The sequence below is a fragment of the Ailuropoda melanoleuca genome, chromosome 3 (assembly GCF_002007445.2).
Source record: "Ailuropoda melanoleuca isolate Jingjing chromosome 3, ASM200744v2, whole genome shotgun sequence".
NCBI lineage: Eukaryota > Metazoa > Chordata > Mammalia > Carnivora > Ursidae > Ailuropoda > Ailuropoda melanoleuca.
In genome coordinates, this window is record NC_048220.1 from 143532326 (window position 1) to 143550128 (window position 17803).

Genomic DNA, 17803 nt, shown 5'->3' on the forward strand with positions numbered 1-17803 from the left:
TTCCCATAATTGAAGGGACTATCTGGCAACAGACAATAATGAAAACTGTAGTCACAGAGTCCCAGAAAAGACCTGGATGGGAAATAAGCCTGAGAAGGTCCAGTCAAGATGGGGAGGAAAAATCCAAAGATTCCATGGTCAGGAAACCAAGAATGAGACAATCGTATCAACAAATGTTGGAGAGGATGTGCAGAAAGGGGCTCCCTCTTACGCTGTTGGTGGGAATGCAAGTTGGGACAGCCACTTTGGAAAACAGTGTGGAGGTCCCTTAAAAAGTTAAAAATAGAGCTACCCTATGATCCAGCAACTGTACTACTGGGTATTTACCCCAAAGATACAGATGTAGTGAAGAGAAGGGCCATATGCATCCCAATGTTCATAGCAGCATTGTCCACAATAGCAAAATTGTGGAAGGAGCCGAGATGCCCTTCAACAGATGATTGGATTAAGAAGATGTGATCCATTTATACAATGGAATATCACTCAGCTGTCAGAAAGAACGATTACCCAGCATTTGCAGCAACATGGACGGGACTGGAGGGGATTATGCTAAGTGAAATAAGTCAAGCAGAGAAAGACAGTTATCATATGGTTTCACTCATTTATGAAACATAAGAAATAGCAGGGAGATCGGTAGGAGAAGGAAGGGAAGATTGGGGGGGTGGTAAACAGAAGGGGGAAGGAACCATGAGAGACTATGGACTCTGGGAAACAAACTGAGGGTGTCAGAGGGGAAGGGGGTGGGGGATTGGGATAGGCCAGTGATGGGTAGTAAGGAGGGCACGTATTGCATGGTGCGCTGGGTGTTATATGCAAATAATGAATCATGGAACTTTACATCAAAAACCAGGGATGTACTGTATGGTGACTCACATAACATAATAAAAAATTATTATTAAAAAAAAATAAAAGAAGGGGGCACTGACTTCTCAAATGCTACCCAGAGGCTGAAGCCAGTGATAGCTGAGAGGAGGTCCACAGCTGCCATTTCTCTTAAGTCAGACCAAGCCCACAGGGAGTTTTGAAACATTCATTGTTTCTAAAAATAGTGAAGTCATGACGAATACATGAGAACAATAAATAAATATAAAAATGTGAACTACTGTGTATTCTTTCCTAATTGTGAGAGGCTAGAAAAATAAAAGCACGATGCACTGACCATTCCTGTGTCAAGAAATTCCTTTGGCCAGATCAGTGCCTCTTATTCAGCAAAGGGGACCTGTTGAGTGAAAACAACAATGACAACAGAGCAGATGAGTGCTTTGGGATTCCACACCTGTCAGCCCTTTCCCCTCGGAGTGAAGTCCACTGGAGGATCCCAAAGGTGATGCGGTTTTTGCCGAGAAAGCTTTATAGGATAATTCTTACAAACTCCAGGATTCTCTCGCCTTTGCCAACATGTTGCATCTTGTTCATGTGACCACAAATTAAGGATGTGATTATTTAGCATGAGTGGAAAGGAGGGAAAATCTATTTTTTACTTTATTATCTTCATTTAGGAGCTATGCCTAACGAGGCTTCAACCAACAGGGAGACTGGTTTTGCTATATTTCTATTTGCAGTCCTCTTTCTTAATCTCCTACCTGCTGCCATCCCCACCCACCATATTAAGGCTATCCTCTGTGGTCAGCTTAGAGAACAACCATTAGTATCTCCAAACTTTGGGTGCCATTCAGACGTTGTTTGGGTTTTGTTTTTAATTAAAGAAATAGCCTTGAGCACCCTGAACACTATGGACTGAATTTCATTTTAAGAAAAAAAAATGTGAACGGGGTACATCATCAATATTTTATGTATCAGTGCTTTATGAATAAATTTAAAGGTGGGACTAAGTATCTTACTCCCCATCATTGATATCTTTCTGTATTGTTTGACGGATCTCAGCCACGGAGGAGCCACTGTCAGAGGGCCAGGAATATTCACTCTGTGAATCAGGCAGGATCCCGCTGCTTCTCCCCCAGACTGCCCGCCTTCGTCCCCCAGAAGTACCACACTGCCATCTGGGACTGCGGGGCTGCCGGGAGGGTCCAGGTCACTGAGTCCTGTGAACCGGGGGACCCCGGCACAGGACATAAACATGCGTGCTTAAAATGTCCTGCAAGGTAGGAACATAGGGACCAACTCCTAGCCCAGCTCCCTGGATGGCTGGTGCCCACACTGTCCAATCTGCTCCTTCTCCCACTTTCAGCCTGGTGACAACTCTCGGCGCAAATAACCCTAATACTCGGGCTATAGCTTTACACGTAAATACGTGAACAGTACTCGCTCACAATAGAAGTTCCAATCCTAAACTGCCGATTTGGGAATCTGATGTGGAGTTAACTTAAAAATTATGTTTTAAAGGATTTTTTCTAATGGAAAAATTAATGTGTATTTTCACCATAGAAAATTTGGAAACTATAGCAAACAGAAAAAGTTTAAAATCACTGTTGTTTCTTCCATCTAAAGAGACCCGCTGCCAACAGTGGATTGGTGTATCTTCTCGCGTAGATAGAGATATGTATGCACACACTGACATGTAGATATACGCATATAATACACACTATGTAATAATACGTATGCTACATATGCACACGTATATACATAAACATGCGTATATAACGCATATAACACGTGCAATACACACATACATGCTACGAACGTACGTATGGAACTAATAAGACAATACATGTTAGCAGTGATTCTCTTTATATCTACAATACATTTATCTACAGTATATATCAATAGATAAATATTTACGACTACATTTTATCGCATTTGTATGTGCACACCCATACATTCGTCTGAACAAAGAATCATGGGTTACTTACCAAATTAAGGTAACCTCTTTCCATGGAGACCATGAGCTTGCAGTCATTCCACAAAGCCCCTGCGTCCCTTCAACATCTTAATCCTGCTTTGAGTGGCCCACCTCCCTGCAAACAATGGGATCATAGCGGTAATAGTATCTGGGTGCGGGAGGGCTTCTGCAGGCAGGCGTTGTTCTCAGCAATTCACACGCATCCGTTCATTTACAGCTCCAAGCAGCACCACAAAGCTGTGAGTGGGGACACCAAGGCACGAGGTGCCCAAAGGTACCCAGATAAAATGTGTTGGGTCCTGGAGGGATTGTGATATAATCTGACATATATATTGGTCTTCATCTCCAGTCCCTGACACAGAGCTCCTAAAACCCTTGTCATTTCATGGATGATAGGAGCATCTTTTGTTCCAATGTGGTGACTCTTGGAGGCCCCCAGGTAGCTTCCAGGCGGAGACAGGTCATCAGAAAGACCAGACTCAGGGGCGCCTGGGTGGCACAGCGGTTAAGCGTCTGCCTTCGGCTCAGGGCGTGATCCCGGCGTTATGGGATCGAGCCCCACATCAGGCTCTTCTGCTATGAGCCTGCTTCTTCCTCTCCCACTCCCCCTGCTTGTGTTTCCTCTCTCGCTGGCTGTCTCTATCTCTGTTGAATAAATAAATAAAATCTTTAAAAAAAAAAAAAAAGACCAGACTCAGATTAGAAGCTGGGAATTTTCAGCCGCGCCCACCTTTTTCAGGGAAGGAAGAGGGGCTGCTCATTGGGTTAATCATCACTCATGACTGCAAGATGAAGCCCCCTTTCAAAACACCCCTGGATGCCAGGGTTCCGAGAGCTTCTGGGCTGATGAGCAGATCCCCATGCTTGGAGGGTGCCGAGCCGCAGCTCCACGGAGACGGACCCTCCCGGACCTCGCCTCGCTCTTCAACTGGCTGTTCATTTGTATCCTCAGTGACATCCTTTATAATAAATCCATAAAAATGAGGTGTTCTCCTGAGTCCTGTGAGCCTCCGTGACACATTGTCCAGCCGGAGGCAAGGGCTGTGGAAGCCTCTGCCTTATAGCCAGTTGGTTAGAGCCCGGGCGATAAACTGAGACCTACAGTTGGGGTCTGAAGAGGGGGCGGTCTCGTGGGACCGGGCCCTTAGCCTGTGGGCTCGGGGCTAACTCTGAGCATTTCGTGCCAGAACGGAATTAAATGGTAGGTTGCCATCCACAGAGAATTGCAGGATTTCCTGGTGTGGAAAACCTGCCCATTCAGTAGGTTTTCCCATCAAAAATCATAAAACCCTAGCTGTCTCCAATTTTATTACTAAAAATGGTATAACGAATATCTTCATGGCCAAACACTCATGTATATCTGTGATTCTTTCTCTAGAAGAACAGTTTTAGAAGCACAATGCTGAGCTTAAGTATATGATTATTTTAAAGACGTGCCGTGTGCCTCTTCCTCAATTGGGCTCCATTTGTTTCCTAATTTGTGGGCTGGTGAGGGAGACACAGTTATTTCTGCTTTTACTACTCTTATTGTGCACCACAGTGGACTCCAAACAGGAGCTCCCTCCCAGAGATGTGAGGCTCCTTCTCTTCCTCAGTCTCCCTGGGCGGGCCAAGCTGATTCAGCATCGCTGCTGATCAACAGCACGGGGCGTGTTGATGGCCCTGGGGCACCGTGCCCTCTGCCGTCAGATACCGGACCTTTAGCAGCAGCGTGAGCAAATACACCAGTCCGGAAACCCTGCCAGCTTGTTGCAAGGATCCTCCATCGAGGTCTAGCAATGGCTTGATTGGAAGATAGCCCCTTGCCCCGGGTGGCTGGAGATGGCAGCTATGAATACAGATCGATATAATGGACACCAAGTCTATTTCCATTCAAGCTCCAGCATAGAGGCAGCTTTTCAATTTATGGTCCTGCTCAGCAACCCTTTTCTTTCATTCTTCGTTTACTAGAAGCTTCCAAGTATAATGTGCTCAGCGTGGAATTCAATCAATGTCCACATTAACATCCTTTCAAAGGCAACAGCCCATCAAACAAAGTTCTCACTTCCTGTGACCTTGCTCTGCATGCAGGCTGGGCATGTGCTCAGCGCCATCCTTACGATTCCCTCTACCAGCGTGCGGCAGGCATCATCTCCCAGATAACATCCAGGTTAATTAACCTTTAGGTGAAAATGCCGAGGATCCCTGTGACACTCGCTTCCTTCTCGCTTATTACATTCAGCCCGAAAAGCAGCAAGGAGTTGCAATAAATGCATTAATTAGGAAAATGATTAAATGCAGTTGCCTTTATTACCTTGGCAGTTAATCTTCTCTGTAAGGTGCCTGAAAAGTCACCCTCATCAGGGGGGAGTCCATGCAGGGGAGCAGCAGCTGTGAGAAGCCCTGGGTCCTTCACTTTCTCACTAGAAGATGCACTCAAGATCATACCAATTCCACAAAAGCCCAGCCCAACACCCAAAGAGAGCGTGGCCACCTGCTCTTCTCCCATGCCGCTCTGCTGAGAATGTCTTAGAGGAAGGCATGGACATCTTCCACCTTTGTCACCAGCAGAAAGAACGAACCATGTCACCCACAGGTGGGAGCCCTCACTGGCTGTCTAGCGTCCCAGGTGCTTGACACAGACTTCCACGTGTGGCTTGAATGGAGATTAATAACAACCCTTAGTGAGATAGGGCAACAGTTCCAAAGAGGGAGAAAGTGATCAGTTGACAGACCTCCCCATCAAGGAGATGCGGTCAAAGCTAAACAGCACTCTTCCAGGGTGGTCCTGCCCTCCAACCCCAGGGGCTGTGTTGGAACCTGATCTACCGTGCTCAACCAGGAGCGCTCACCGGGGTCGTGTTAAATCGCATCCAGAGGACAGACCGTCCAGAGGACCTCTCTCTCTGTCTGCTGTGGATGATCCCAGTGTGCCCAGTGGGATGCTCTTCCTCCCGTTTCCCTTCAAAAGCCAAGCCTGGCATCGCCCACCCTTCCTGACACCACCCAACTCCCTCCACTCCACGCAGACACGGTCACCTTCCCGCCTACCACCTGATGGCCGTCCTACAAATCACACTGTGACACTCTTCCCAATACACTGAAACTCACCCGCTTGGCTCGCTCTCACGCCCGCCTCGACCGTCCTCCAGAAAGTGCGTGCCGCGTAGCAGGTGATCAGTAAACGTGCACAGAGCCTGAATTAGAAGCTTGATACAGAATATCTTCTGCAAAGATTTCAGGGAAGAAAATCTGCCGTGCTGCAGTCTGTGGGAAGGTAATACTGACCTGTGTCAAGCTGACTGACTCTAGGAGCTGATGGAGGACAGGAGGCTGAGGGGGGAGAAGCAACAGGGGTCCCACCTCCGAGGCAGGATTCTCCGCGGGAGCACCGTGAGCGTCAGCTCAACGCCAGCAAAGCTCCTCCCACAACCACCCTCTGTCCCTCTGTCTGCAGGGCCCCCGGCTTCCTGCCACTCCATCCTGTCTCCATACGCCTTCCTGAGAAATACAACTGAATCTCGTTAAAGGTAAAGTCCGAGACTCAAGGATTTTGACATTTACTGCCTTCTACGGGGAAAAAAAAATACCAAATTATTAAAAATTAAAATTATTACTAGCAGTGACTGGAAACCTCTTCTTCCCCTCAGTTCCAAGCACCTGCTGTTGACAGAAGTGCCTCAGCCGTGGTCTGTCCTGCTCGCTCCCGCCCCCCGTCCTGCACCCGAGGCCCCTGCCAGTTGGGGCCAGGCTGAGATCAGCGGAACAGAACCAGCTCTGTTTCTCAAAGAAACCCATGCTGGAACTCCAGCTTCGTAACCTGCCCTTTAATTTGAATGAAGAAGGAATGGACTCCTTTATCTCCAGAGTGATTTGCTACCATATTTGGAAAACAACAGCAAGGGCCCCACATCCTTGGAACAGCTCCTTAAAAACCACAGTTACTTCACTGCCAGGAACCTCGTCCGCTTTGGGCCTCAATGGCATGGAAATTCAAAGCGAAGCCAGTTCTCTCCACCAGTGCAGACGCTCCTGGTGCCTTGAGCGTGGGGAACACCAGCCCCTTGAAGCCAGGCTCGGCCCCGTCTGGGTTGAATCTGCACTGGCACATTGCACTGCCTGGTCTGCAAAATTCACAGAAGTCCCAAGGGCCAGGACCTCAGAATGTGACCTTATTTGGAAACAGGGTCCTTGCAGGTGCAGGAAAACTGAGATGAGGCCAGACTGGAGGAGGGTGGGCCCTCCTGCAGTATGGCTTGTGTCCCTATGAAAAGGGGAATTTTGGACACAGAGACATGCACAGGGGGAGAATGCCATGGGATCACGAAGGCAGAGATCGGGGTGAGGCTTCTACAGACCAAAGGACACTGCGGTTCAGCAGCAAAGCACAGAGTCTAGGGGCGAGGCCCGGCGGACTCCGGCTCACAGCGTTTCAAGGAGCCACCAGCCCACAGCTTGTTAGGGACCGCCAGCCTCCAGGAGCAGGCGAGCAAGAGCTGCTGTTTCTGCCGGCCCCTCCGCGTGCGTCGTCACAGCGGCCCCAGCAAATAACTCGCGGCCCTTCCTGAGCTCCCTGCACCGAGCTTCTCCTGCGCTCTGGCCCCGGAGCTGAGCTTCCCAGAGCAGGCAGGAGGCTGTTTTTGCAGCCACCTTGCCCGTCGCTGGGGCGTGGCTGCCCCATGAACAGGTCCTGAGGAGTCCTGGCAGGTCAAACTGCCACCCTGGGGATTTGGACAGAAAGGGCAATGGGGGTGCCTGGGAGGGAGACAGCATGACCCTGGGTGGGATGAGAAGCCAGGCCCTCCCTGTCGCTTCTCCACAGACTGAGGATGGAAACAAGGATGGGGGGGGGGGGCTCTTGTTCCAGGACGCAGAGCAGGCTGGGGCCGGTGGCCCCTTGGTCTCTAGCATCAACCATACAAACGCTCGGTCATCCCAGCTCAGCCCCGTCCAGTCCGACTGCGCCCCCCGTGCTCACACCTTGTCCCAGTAGAAGTTCGAGCACCAGGCCAGGCAGCAGCTCGGATCTGGGCACCGCCCCAGCCAGGCGCCTCTGGGCGGCCAGGAGGACACTGTGTCTGCAAGGCAGGAGGGGAGCAAGGCCCTCTGCCCCGGCCTTGCAAACACGCGGCCATAAGGAGGAGGTTCAGTGGGTCTGCAGGGGAGGCGAGCAGGGAGCAACAACGAGGCCTCCCCCCTTCAGAGCAGCCAGGGGCTGCCGCTGGACCCCAGGCCAGGCTGGTGGGCCCGTCTTCCCCCTCAACAGCGGCCCAGTGCCCACCTTCAGGGGGCGCTCCTTTTCCCCCCGGGGCCAGCTCTTCAGTGACAGGAGACCCTCAGGGCTGGGCCTCTGAATTCCGCTCGGAGGGCAAGCGCGGGCTGCAGCAGCAGGAGACACAACACAGTGAGCGTGTGGGAGGAGAATGGGGAAAGCTGGCAGGGCTCCCCCAGCTGGAAGATGTCCCCAGGCGGCCCTGTGCAAACACTCCCGCAGCCCGGCTCCCGCGCTCCAGCCCGGATGTGGCCAAAAGCCAGAACGAGGACAGGCTGCCGCTGGTGACCTTCACGTCCCAGGTCCCTAAAGCTCCCAGCTTGGACTGCTTCTCAGGAAATACTCCCCCCGGGACTCACCATAACGGGAACATCCCAGGCACCACCTCGCTTGGCGTTGGGCCAACGGCATGATCTGCAAAGAGTGTTCTCTCTCGAATGTGCAGACACTTGCCAAGTGCACTCCTGCAGACGCTGGATGCTGGTGTGGCCGCCACCAGGCGCTGGCACGGAGCCCCACAGGGCCATGGGGCGCTTATGCACTAAGCCTGGAGAAAGGGACACAGACTTTTTGCCCCCAGTCCAGAACACTGGAGTCACCCCATTCTGCCTCTTCGACCCCAGGGTGTCTCCCCGACCTCAGCTGGAGGAGCAGCGCGGGCTGCGAAGCATGGAAACAAGCTCTTTCTCACCCATCCGAGCCAACATCGCGGCACCGCGGCTCTGATGTCCCCACACTGAGCTGACCTTGACACTGCACCATCTGTCCCCCTCACGTCCCTGTGACTTCGCATCAGGGGAGTCCGTCTACAGCAGACTCCCCGAAGCAAGCATTACTTCTTCCTGGTATTCACACCTATGTCTTTTTGACATTCTAATGACTCTTAAATATGCATAATCATTTTCAAGAGAGGCATTCCACACTTTATAATCACTTGCATAAACCCACCGATGTTGAGAGCTCGCCCCTGGAAAGAGGGCACAAGCGAGCTGTAAATTTAATTTGCTCTCACATCTGCCGTCATTACGCAGGAGCCTCCTGGGCTCATGACTGTCCGGGACGCATATGTTCTGACGCCTCGTGTTTGTTGTGACTGTTTTTAATTATAAGCACTTGCACCAGAATGAATCACCGTTCAAAATTCCAGCGGGGGAAGTAATTTCTTTCTCCTGAGCTAAACTGAACCAGGGCACATTCCGGCAAGAAATGCAGGGGCTCAGAAAGATCCATGACAGGAGAGGGCCCTGCTTGCCTCTGTTCCCGCAGGGGAAGAGCTGACCCAGCTCTGGGCTTCCGAGCAGCACTGTGCTGCTGAAATTTTCAGAGAGTGGCTGTCAAAGCTCAAGGAGCTCCAGGAGCCCGGCGGTTTCAGGGATCCAAACACCCCCCAGACTTCCACTGGCCACCTCTTGCTTAGAGTCCACGCTCTTCCCTCTTGTGCTCTGCAGTGAGCTAATATCAATGAGCAAGTGTTAAGACAGTGTGCCCACTGGGAGCTGTGCACACCCCTTCCAGGACACGCAAGATTCAGGGACCCAGAATTCCCCAGCCACACAGCCACGAGCCCCGTCCAGCTGATCTCCCTGGCTCTGTGAGCCCAGCTAGACCTCAGCAGCAGAGTGCAAGGCCCCAGGGGACGATGCAGGTGCCAGCGGAGGGAGCACATGTGGGGTACGTGAGCATGGACCCTGGGGCTGTGGGGCAGGGCTGAGGTGGGCTCAGAGGGGGCTGCGAGCCTGGAGCCCCCTCTCTGTACCCTTTGGGAGTCTGAGAATCCATATTCAAACCGGCCTCCCCCCAGGTCCTTAGAAAGGCACAGTGGTCAGGACCGGGGGAGAGAATATGTTCTGTTCGGCAGCTATAACCCTAACAGCCCTGGATTATAACCTGCCCTGACCGTGAACCCCAGCGGTGGGCCTGCCTTGGCACCTTGCCAGCTGCCCGGAGCCCCTCGGTGGCCTGGCCTGGCTTCATCCAGCAAGGCCCTCTCACAGCAGTTGTGTGTACAGAAGCAAGAACCTCGGATAGTAAAACCACAGTCCTGAAAATAAATCCTTGTTTAAGGGGGGGGAGAAGCACCAGAGTGACCCCAGTGTGTTTTATATGACTGCAGGGTGTCATTTTTTTCTTTTAGAACCCAACTTTATGGGTTAGTAAGGAGAAAAGGTGCTGCTTGGTTTTGAGGGACAGTTTGAGGCTCCCACAGAGCCAACGTCCTGACAGGAAGGGGCAGCCCTGCTCTGCCTCCTCCCCTTGGACAGTTATGTTGTTCATTCTTCTTTCCTTCACATGGCCTGGCAGCCCTCCTGGGCGAACCCAGGGACTGGGGTCAGGCAGAGAGCAGCGGGGTCCCTGGGAGCTCATGGAGAGAAGATGTGGTGTGGCCGCTGGAGCAACAGCAACTGCGGTTGGCTGGACCGACCAAGAGACCTCTAGCAGAGGACGGAGTTGAAATGCAGTTGGAATGCAGTTGGGGTGTACGGTTAGGTCGTGTGGTTGGGTGGAAGGCGAGAAGCTTCCAGAGGCAGCTCCAGGTAGCAAAGCCTAAGAAGGAACAGGCCAGAAGTGACTGCAGACAAGTGTGTGATCCAGGACGTTGTGGATAAAAGAGGTATGGCCGGAAGTGCAGATGGAGACAAGTCTCAATGGCTTTGGATAGCCCACTGAGGACTTTGGACTCTACGAGGCTGTGGGCGAGGGCACAGGGTGAGGGAGGTGGTACTTTCTATGTGAGATGCCGTCACTGTGATCACATCTACAGAGCGTGGCTGACGAGGAGCTCAGGCACAGAGCAGGGAAGGGAAGGGCCCTACCGCCGCCAGGAGCGTGGGCCAAGGCACGGCCCAACAGCCCAGCACGCCTTCACGCAGCATGTCCACAGTGTCCTCACACCTCCACAAGGACGTGATGCCCAGTTTGGAGACCCAGCAGAGACTCAGAGAGGTCCAGTCATTCACCACACAAAGCACAGATAGCACATCAGCATTAGCCCTTGGGTCTGAGTAGCCCCGAAGGCCATTTCCACCCATTATTTCACAATGAGGCATCAGAAATTTAAAAGACCAGTATATACAATTCTGTAAGACTTGGTGACGCATTAATCTGGGAGGTAGGAAAAAAGAAGGAAAAGACACATAACTGAAGCTTGAAAATCACTCATTGTATAAACACATGGAGGTTCAGGGCGGGGATTTATTTGGGGGAAAAGAACAAAAGCTCAGCCATTAGACTTGTGGACTTTATGATAAAAAAGAAAAAAAAAGAGCATCCAGGATGCTCAGCAAATAAATTACATTGCACGAGGGGCAAAGGCTTTGGAGACCAGGGCGTAGAGGTTTTGGTTGCAGGTCTGTGCAGAAAAGTGCTGCCAGGGTCAAGGACATCAGGGAACATAGGTTTCAGAAAGAGGGAGTGGTTCATTTTATCAAATGCCTTAGAGATCAGGAACATAAAAATGTCCTTATTTTGATGATTTTGCTTTAACCTGAGTAGAAAGAATCCGTGTCCCCCCCCCCAAGGTTAATTAGAACACGTATTTGTACAAAATAGAGGAAATCAACCAAGCCCAAGACTATTGCAACGGTCCATCTAACAGGAACTCTTGCTCTGGGAGCCCCAACAGGCCAGCTGCTGCCCTTTCTGAGCGTGGGCTGGACTTAGTGACCCACCCCCGAAGACAGAATATGAAGGGGAACCGGGTGTGAAGGGTCCAAGGGCACCACCCCCTGCCTCTGATCTCCCGGGAGGTTTCCCTTCCACAGGGAAGCCAGAAGTGGCCAGTGTGTGAGTGAGCTGAGGCCATGTGACTCAATGCCATGGGACCCCTTGCAGTGCCCGCCCCTCTCCGCCCCCCACCCCCCCAGTCTGCCACACCTATCTCCCAGGTGTCTCTGGGAGCAGCTGACACGGAGAGCAGCTGACACGGAGAGCAGTCTACGTTTCAGTGAAGGAAGAGCGCCAAACACACGCGCTCCGGTGAACACACAGGATCGGGAAGCGAGGCCCGGCTGCTGGAGACATTCTGACCCAGGAAGAGTGTGAAATCAAATAGGTCTTGGCTGCGTCCCCAGCTGCTGAGGAATTCCTGACCATCCTCAGGACATTTCCTCCCCATCTCGGTCCCCTGCGGGGATGCTGGAGAGCAGTGATAAATGGCCCATCACCTCCCTTGCCGTTCTGTGTCCAGCTATTTGCTGACACTGGGTTCAACACTACACAGTCCACAAACCCTTCTTAAAATGGCTCTAAAATGCCCCATCTGCAGCCAAACCCCATCCTGTGCTTCTGAATGTTCTGTGTCACCTGAGTGCTCTGAATGTTGTCACATCCTGTTTCTCAGACCCTGTTTCTCTTTGCCCAGGAAAGGGTCCATGCAGCAGCGTCTGTCGGGGACGGTAAGCTGGAGTGGAGTGGGGAGTGCGGGTCAGATGGAGGGCTGTGTGCGGTACACTAACCTTCATCCAGTCGTCTGTTGATGGACGTTGGGCTCTTCCTACCTTCTGGCTCTTGCACGTGTACCGATCACTACAGACACACACTTGTTGAGTACTTGTTTTCAACTTTCTGAGTCTACACCTAGGCATAGAAGGAGGAAGGGGGTCATGGGATAATTCTGTGTTTAACTTTATGAGGAACTGCCGAACTGTTTTTGACAGAGGCCAAACCATTTTCTCCCCACGGCAATGTGCATAGGTAGGCTCTGATTTTTCCACACCTCACCAATGCATGTTATTTGCCTTTTCTTCTCTTTTTTTTTTTATAACTACTACAGCCATACTGGAGGGTCTGACATGGTATTTCGTGGTTCTCATTTTCATTTGACTGATAACTAATGCATTTTTTTCATATGCTTGTTGGCCATTTATATGTCTTCTTTGGAAGACAGCTCCCTTGACTTTGGAAAATATGTATTCACATTCTTTGCCCACTTTCTTAACTAGGTTGTTTGTCTTGTTGTTGAATTCTAAGTGCTCTTTACATATTTTGAAGTATATATCAATGATCAATGTGTAATTTATAACCATTTTTTCCAGTCTGTACGTTGTCTTTCCACTTCTCCATAATGTCCTTTGATGAACAGAAGCTTTCATTTTGATGAAGTCCAATTTTTCTGTTTTTTGCTGGTGTTCATGCTTTCAATGTCAGACCCAAGAATCAATCCATTGCTAAACCCAAGGTCATGAAGATGTACCCCGATGTTTTCTCCTAAGAATTTTATGATTGTAGCTCTTATATTTAGACCATTGGTCCATTTTGTGTTAATACCTGCATGTCTGTAGGTAGGCACCTAACTTCCCTGTTTTGCACATGGAAATCGAGCCATCCCAGCACAAGCTCCGAGAGACAATCCTCTCCCACGTGAAGAGCCATGGCACCCTTGCTGAAAATCAACTGACCAGAAATGTGTGGGTTTATTCTGCACTCTTGGTTTTATTCCATGGGCCTACATGTCTGCCTTTATGCCATTTTCACTACAGTAGCTGCGTGTGCTGCTTTTTAAATGTTTTGGTTTTACTGAATAAATAGAACAAGTTCTATAACAAGAGAACTATAAACATTCTCCTATAATGTCATCAGTCAAGCTTTTCTGTGTAACTTGTCTGTATTTCTTTAGTTTCAAGAGCAACAGAATAAACACACTTACAGTATCATAAATGAGATAACCTGCAATTATTCCTCAGAATAACTTCCTTGAAGAAGGATCGCAGAGCCCAAGATTTTGCAAAACTCCCCGAGTGTGAGTAGCTGTTGCTGAGTTCCCTTCCCGAGAAGCTCTGCTAGCTTGTCCTGTCACTGGACTGAAGCCCCCGGCTCTGGCCCTGTGTCGCACGCTCTGTCTGCCCCAGCCAGGCCCCAGTGATCATTGTCCCTCTTCTCTTTTACTTCCAGCTGTGCCCATATCACATCTTCTTCTTTTCAGTTTTAAACTAACTGCATATTGGAAAATGTAGCACTCCCTCCGTACGTCTTTAGCCCAGAGATTGAAAAAGTCAGCTCCCTTGAAAAAACCTAAAAGCCCCATTCCTAATGCGATGGCCCAGCAAGGATGGGGTTTCGTCTCGAGCGCCGCTTGGCTGTCGTGAATCCACTAGGCACAGTGAAATGACGGGTCTTCGAATCCCTACCGGGCAATACCAGCTCCCAGTAATTGCATTTAGAACAGAGATGACGGATGAGCACTGATGGTGGAAACTATCCCGCATAAATAAAGTTACCGGTCTCAACTGAGTGATGCCGGCAAACAGAGCCCTCCAGAGCCCACTGGGCAGAGATGACACGACAGGAAGAAAGAATGCCTCCTTCGACCCCTGCTCCCTGTGCCCCTGAGAAAACGCGATTCTGAAAATTCCTGCTCTGTGGCTGACACCTCGTCAAAGCCACACGGGCTGGGAGGGTTCACCGAGACAGATCCGTCCTTTGCCAGTGAACTCAGAGCAGAGGTTGTGGAAGGGCACACGGGGACAGAAGAATACGGGAGACACTCAAGTCCCTGTGCTCTGAACGTCCAGGGGTGAGGTGCACGCCGCAGCTCAGGGGCTGCCCGCAAAGCTGCCTTGCCAGTGTCCTCGCGCCCACTACAATCGCTGAAGTACCCCTCTCGTCAGCACGAGGGCACAGAGGGAAAGTGCTGGAAGCTACTCCCATCGTTAAGTCATGAGCAGCCACAAAGAAGACAGAAACCGCGGCTGGACTGAGCGGGAGACCAGACTCGCCACCCATGTGCCACCTGTTCCCGGCCCTGCACCTGCGCAGACCTCACCCACAGAAGGGCCAGCGCCTTCCTGCTGACCCTGGCCTCCCTGCCATGCTCCAGGAAGCCACCACAGCCATGGCCACGCCGAGCCCACACACAGAGGAGTCCCGGTAGCATGCCCCGGGTAGACGCTGCCCTCCCCAGTCTGTTCAGGGTGGACTCTCTCCTTTCCCCTCTCCCTGTTTCCTCTCCTCTCACCCCTTTCCCCAAAAGGAACACATGTGAAGGAGAGAGGGGATGATGAGGGAGGAGCTGTAGATCTCAGTGCATGTTCTTGGCCTGCTGGTCCCGCAGGGCGCAGGCATGAGGACGGGCTCAGAGGCGTCTCTGGAGGGAAGTTTCCATCCAGAAGAAGCCCGACTACTTGAGGCAAGTGGGCACTTCTGCCTGAAAAGCATCGTTTCCACTGGAGCTGTCGGTACCACGGACCTTTCAGAGGACAGACGTTCTGGAGTTTGCATTTATTTCCAGCCTCCTTACAGAATATGACACAAGAGCAAATGAAAATTGGAAGTAAGGAGAAATGGAAAAGCAGCTAGGAGTGAGTAGGGTAAGGCGAATGTGCTAGACAGCAGGATAGAGGCGTGGGCTGCGATGGAAACACAGTAAATATAGACACGGCTTTCCATTTTTAGGTTCACTTCACAAAGCACTTTAAAAACTGGCATCTCATCATCTCCTAACTACATCTCCGGGGCAGAAAGCATCAGCCTTCTTTTCCAGAAGAGGCAGTGGGGGGAGACCCCTGTGGCCCGAGCAAGGTCACAGAGCTTGTTAGTGGCAGACGTTAGCTGCCCCCCGTCTCCCAACTCCTGTTAGCATATCAGCTAATGCCAGAAAGACAGAAGCACAAGGAAGAACACATTTAAGAGCCCTGATCTAAAGTGGAGCAGAAGGGATTTTGCAGAATGACTCGGAGCGGGGGCCATGTCTAAACAAACGGGGAAGCATCGCTCTGAGCGGAGGAAGAGAAGCGGAGGGTGGGTCTGCAGCCGGGCTTGAGGACACAGCCATCCATCTCCCCAGCCTCTGTGGCTGAAAGCACAGAAGCCACGTCAAAGGAGAGCAGCACACAGCAGGTGAAGAGAAACTTCCAGATGGAGCAGAGGAAGGACAGAGGTCTTCCGAGGACCGTGCCAGGGTCCTGGGCAGGTTCAACGTGGGTAACACCATGGGGTGGGGGGGGGGCGGATCCTGAGGCAGGGGTGACTCACATCCAAGACTCTGATCACAGCTTTTTGTTACTTTGGGTCAAACGAGTCTGCTGGCACGCTTTAGTTCCCCATCTGACACTTTCCTTTCAAAGGTGCTTGAGGAAAGGATAGGAAAGTCCACCGAAGGATTTCCCCTGGAACTCTCTGATGGGGCCCCACCCGCCACGGCTAGTGTTTTCATTTTTAGGGCCTTGCTTTCAGAAAACATGGTGATTTGTTTTCCTTGGAGAAAGATCAGAACAGAGTGGCTTTTAGTAGCCATTAATCCCGGAGACCTCATTCACTATTCTGTTCAAAGAGGGCAGAAACCAGAAACAGATTTCAAAGGAAGGCTCCTCTAATGAGCAGAGACAGACAAGCAATCTGGGAGTAATGAGCCCCGAGCCCGTAATCAGCCACTGTGTCACAAAGTGTCCCCAGATAAGAAAATCCTCTGAATCTAAACGAACACACAAGCACACATCTTCCCTGGTGTGGCTTCCTTTCTCCAGAGAACGCCCTTCCACCTGTAATTCCTTTCTGCTTTTTCTGTCCCTCCTTCCCTCAAAGGCCCAGGCGAGTGGTTTTGGGAATAAGAAATCTGTTTATTTTATCTCACCCAGTGGTTCTCAAGCAGAGATGACCCCCCAACACACACCACTCAGGGGACATTTGGAGAGTCCAGAGATGTTTCTGACGGTCGCAACTGGCCGGAGGTGGTTCTGTGAGCTCTGGTGGCAGGAGGCAGGGACCAGCTCACTATCCTGCAATGTGCAGGATGGCCCCTAGGACAATAATCCAGACCAAAATGTCCCTAGAGCAGAGGTGGAGAAAGGCTAACTGAAAGACATGAATAAATCCGCTCTCCACTGTCACCTCTGAGGTCAGAACCGTTCACACTCTAATCCTGGGGTCTGTCTTCTTTCTCCCACATACGGGATTTTAATATTCACACATCTGAACAGGGACACGTGTAGGTGACGCGCTGTTGTGTTCACCTCCGGCTGAAGCGTTGTCTTCCTGCTCACGATGCCCCAGCAGATAAGGTAGGCCTTCATTACGCAGTGATCAGGGTGGGGACAGTTCCAGAATGTGTGACTGCCTGGGGGAAGGACACGCTGTAAGGAACTACCTTCAGCAGACCCCATATGTCCGTGTTTTGGGCAAGAGTTCCAAAGGCCGACATTCCTACCTGCCTCATTTGCTGCACTGCCTTGTAGAGGTCTGCTACTTTCTGGACGCCTTATCCTGTGCCGATTGGCAGTGGGATCCTAAGAAAACGGAGGCCCCTCTTTAACCCCAGACACATGCAGCTACAGGCAATTTGGAGTCTTGCATGCGTCGGCAAGAAGAATGAGTTAGGTATGTTTTTAAATCATAGTGAAAACAACAAAGAAAAAGTCCACTAGAAATACGCACGCAACAAAAGCCAAAAGGTGGCCACCACCCAAACAGTCATCCGTGCTGGATGGGTGAGGAAGAGCAGCCTGTCCGGTCATTGGCGGTACAGAGGAACGAAGATCTGGCACACGCGGCAGCACGGATGGACCTGGAAAACGTGACGTGGAGGCATGTGTCGTATGATTCAACTTACATGAAATGTCCAGAGTGTGCAAAGCAGATGAGACAGAAATAGAGCAGTGATCGCCAGGGTCTAGGCAAGCAGGCGGTGGGGGGGTAAGCGCTCACTGGTGAGGGTGTCCCTTTGGGGCAATGAAACTTCTCCTCAACGAGGTGGAGGTGATGTTTGCAAGGCACCATCAGTGTACTGAAAACCACTAAAATGTAGACTTCACGTTGTTAAA

The 17803-nt window shown here is 51.1% G+C and overlaps 1 long non-coding RNA gene across 1 annotated transcript; it reads right to left on the minus strand.

Annotated features, from left to right (window-relative positions):
• Positions 1 to 1159: 1159 nt before the first annotated feature.
• On the minus strand, positions 1160 to 6236 carry LOC117801608. Its single transcript, XR_004624354.1, has 3 exons — positions 5891 to 6236; positions 2811 to 2915; positions 1160 to 1219 (listed from the first exon to the last, which is right to left on the minus strand). It is a non-coding gene; the product is annotated as an uncharacterized LOC117801608 (long non-coding RNA).
• Positions 6237 to 17803: the final 11567 nt, after the last annotated feature.